General features: G+C 38.6%; 1 non-coding gene across 1 annotated transcript; it reads right to left on the bottom strand.

Moving 5' to 3' along the window:
- Positions 1-876: 876 nt before the first annotated feature.
- Positions 877-980, bottom strand: LOC121493966. Its single transcript, XR_005988615.1, has one exon. It is a non-coding gene; the product is annotated as a U6 spliceosomal RNA (small nuclear RNA).
- Positions 981-3,979: the final 2,999 nt, after the last annotated feature.

A 3,979-nucleotide genomic window follows, 5' to 3' on the forward strand; every position in this document is an offset into this window, starting at 1 on the left:
ATCAAAGGTTTTGAGGTGTGTGTGTTTGTATGTGTGTTTGCTTTTTCTCCCATACCAGCCTCTAAGTTTCTTAAGTACTAAAAGTCAAGATAAAAGATGGCAATCTTATTGAGAGTATGAGGTAGAAGAGGAGTGCTCCTAATAGAGCATATATGTGTAGAAGGCACTTTAAAATATTAGATACAGTGCTTTTCCCCAGGTTGTGTGCTTTTGGGGATAGGTGATGGTAAATAATAGAGATTGTGGTGGATCTAACCACACCCTAACCAGCCATTGACACTGTCAGTGATAAGAAATATATTGTTTGCTTGTATCCCCTGCAACACTGAGCATACTATCCAGTACTTTGTAAGTGCTTAATAAACATGGTTTAACTGAAATTGAGTGGAATCCTTCCTCCTATTCTAAATTGTCTCCTAAATTCTCAGAGAAAGACAGATCATGGGGTACAAAAAATGCTAAGGAAGGGGGTCAAAGAATAATTCTGTCACTTGTGCTAAATTCTCAGAATAACTCTGGTTCTCAAACAGACAAAAATATTGTCTAAGATGAATGAAGAAAATTAAATTTTCCATGTCCTTGGGTGAAATTACATTGCAAAGCTACGTAATATCATAAGAATTTAAATATTCCAGACTGAGGGTACCTGGGTGGTTCAGTTGGTTAGGTGTCTGACTCTTGATCCCAGCCCAGGACTTGATCTCAGAGTCATGAATTCAAACTCAGTGTTGGGCTAAACACTGGGTGTAGAGCCTACTTATAAATAAATAAATAAATAAATAAATAAATAAACAAATAAATAAATAAAATATTCTGGGCCGATATTTGCTCAAGCTCCTTGTAGAGAAAGCTTACTATACTAGTAAACATTTTTTTTAAAATATGGAACGCTTCACGAATTTGCGTGTCATCCTTGTGCAGGGGCCATGCTAATCTCTGTATCATTCCAATTTTAGTATATGTGCTGCCGAAGCGAGCACAGTAAACATTTTTTTAAAAGATTTTATTTATTTATTCATGAAAGAGAGAGAGGCAGAGACGTAGGCAGAGGGAGAAGCAGGCTCCCTGCAGGGAGCCCAACTTGGGACTTGATCCTGGGACCCTGGGATCAGGACCTGAGCCCAAGGCAGATGCTCAACCACTGAGCCACCCAGGTGCCCCAAATATTTTATTTTGAAAGTAAATGTGATTGTCTCACCATAATTCACACAAATGTTAATCATTTAAAATCTCAACAAATTAAAAATTTTGAAATATGAACACAATTTTTAATCAAGGTATTTAATGAAGTATTTAAGTAAAGAAAAAAATGACCTTTGGATCTGTCCTCACTTTGCCTGGATGATTAATTTTCTTGCTTTCATTTTTTTTCTTTCTTTCTTTCTTTCTTTCTTTTTTTTTTTTTTTTTTGCTTTACACACCCTGCCATAAACTTTTTTATTTACACTTTATTGTAACTGCCTTCATGTCATTTGTTCTTGCTTAATAATAATCGGTTAACAGCAAGGGCAGGTGTTCTCAAGGATGTGGCCTTCCATAGAGAGATTCTAAACAGTTTTTTTTAATCATCATAAAAAAGCATAAAGATAAAACTCTCATTCTAGTGTCTCATGGAGAAAAAAGATGTGTCCATGCAAAAAAAGGACGGAGAACTTGAAAGGTAAAAATTAGTAGTTACCTACCCATTCTAATTTTATTTGTTACCCTTTGTTTTAATAGTTGTGTTTGATCAATCACACCTAGTGATGGCTTCTGCTGGCATCCTAAGTTTTACATGGATTTTGTTCTACCTTTTTGTGTTATGTTTAGATATAAAAAACTATAATAAACTTTTGGTTGAGTCTCTGTAGAGCTTGAGTCTGAGTGCTGATCTTTGGAGACCATAACAACAAGCCACTTTCCTACCCTCTTCACCAATGAGCAAAATTCTTTCTGTTCTCCTCCTCAATTTAGAAACACATTCCCTCTCCTTTCATTATCCCACCTCACAAGTTCCCTCCAAACTGTATTTCTATTCTGCCAGAATTTCCTAGTTCAGGCACCTGGTTACATCAGCTTCTTCAGGGTGGTCTGAGGGGAAGATTTCCTCAAAAGGCTTCCCCATTCTTTTCTTGGTCCTTTCTCTCACCAAGTTACCACCATTGAGAATAATCTTTAGATTAAAGAATGAATATCCTGGGGCATGGTTAAAAATTAATGTATAATCTAGGAAAGCCCATCTAGCCATTTAGAATATCGACTTGAACTAATTTATTAGTTATTTAGTGTCCTGAAAGGATGACATTTAGGAGCAAAAAAGAAAGAAGGGCTTTAATTAATCCGGTTCTTGGAGAAATAGTGAGGGTCAGGATAAAAATGAGAAACATAAGCTGGGGAGAGAGAGAAGTGAAGATAGCTTGAGAGAGACAGAGAGAAGGACTTATTTGATGATGATCAGGGTGATGGAGTAGGCACCACTGTAGAAGTAACAGAAACAATTATCAAAAGAAAGGCAGGGCAGCCCAGGTGGCTCAGCAGTCTGGCGCCTCCTTCAGCCCAGGGCGTGATCCTGGAGACCCTGGATGAGTCCCACGTTGGGCTCTTTGCATGGAGCATGCTTCTCCCTCTGCCTCTCTCTCTCCTCTCTGTGTATTCTCATGAATAGATAAATAAAATCTTTAAAAAAAAAAAAGGCAGATTCCACTGGACACAGAATAGAGGCCAGATGGTCCTCTTTGGAAGTGTTTTAATATGAAAAGCCCTCTCTATCTGATATCCCAACCCTAACAGTCTTAGGGCTATACAATTTGTTATTTGTTATTAAATGAACGACTTTGGTGTTAGACATTTCCCGAATTAAATTCAAGTACCCTGAGAAGGTTGCTCTTAAGCCAAAATTCTATATGTTTAGAACTAACTAATTAAAAGAAGGTCCACTTATAATATTCAAATTCATTAAGATGTTTTTGTATGTGAGGAACTGAAAGTCTCCTTCAAAATGAGTGATAACTATAGGGAACTTACTGACTCACCCAACAGAGAAGCCCTGGGATCATCTGTGAGGATGTGGGCATAGTTTGATCCAAATTTTTGCATTATCAGGACTCTATCTATCCTCCGTAATTTCCTCAGCTCTGCCCACCAACATGGGCTGATTTTTCTCTCAGCTTGGCTTCACTAATGCAAACAATATAGCTTTTAGTAGTTGACCATGCTACATGCTTCCTCATTCATATCCTGAAGGAAAAAGGTTTCTCCCTCCCACCCATAATAAAACCAAAGTCTTGACCTGTACTCTGATTGGACTAAATTAGGACCTAAATACTTATCTTTGAACTAATCATTGCATCAGAAATGATACTACTCTTAATGACTTAAACCTTAAAGCCCATCCCTGCTACCGTGGAAAGAGGCTGAATACAGATGACATAACTGCAGGAGACATCATGACAGCCTTTAATAGGGATTTCAGAGGTAGGATATTAACCATGTGTAGACCTGAGCAAGTTATTTTATTTTATTTTATTTTATTTTTAAAGATTTTATTTATTTGTTCATGAGACACACACACACACACACACAGACACACACAGAGGCAGAGGCACAGGCAGAGGGAGAAGCAGGCTCCATGCAGGGAGCCTGACGTGGGACTTGATCCCGGGTTTCCAGGATCACGCCCTGGGCTGAAGGCGGCGTTAAACCGCTGAGCCACCCAGGCTGCCCTGAGCAGGTTATTTTAGAGCTAAGTCTTGTTTTACTGGGTATCTCCTAAAGACTGTAGGCCTCTTGTCAGGGTAGGTGATGCCATAAAGGAAGAAAAGGAGAAGATGTCTGCCAACAGCATATTCCACTATGGGACTCTTCCCTTTCCAGCTATATGTTCCTGTCAAGGAACAATCTGCCACATTCTCAACATAATGACCAGGGTGAGTATGTTGGCTATACTGAAAATCTGTGTCATCTACATCTACAGAGAAGTTTCATTTACCAGTCAAGGGCA

The sequence above is a fragment of the Vulpes lagopus genome, chromosome 6, assembly GCF_018345385.1.
Source record: "Vulpes lagopus strain Blue_001 chromosome 6, ASM1834538v1, whole genome shotgun sequence".
Classification (NCBI taxonomy): Eukaryota; Metazoa; Chordata; class Mammalia; order Carnivora; family Canidae; genus Vulpes; species Vulpes lagopus.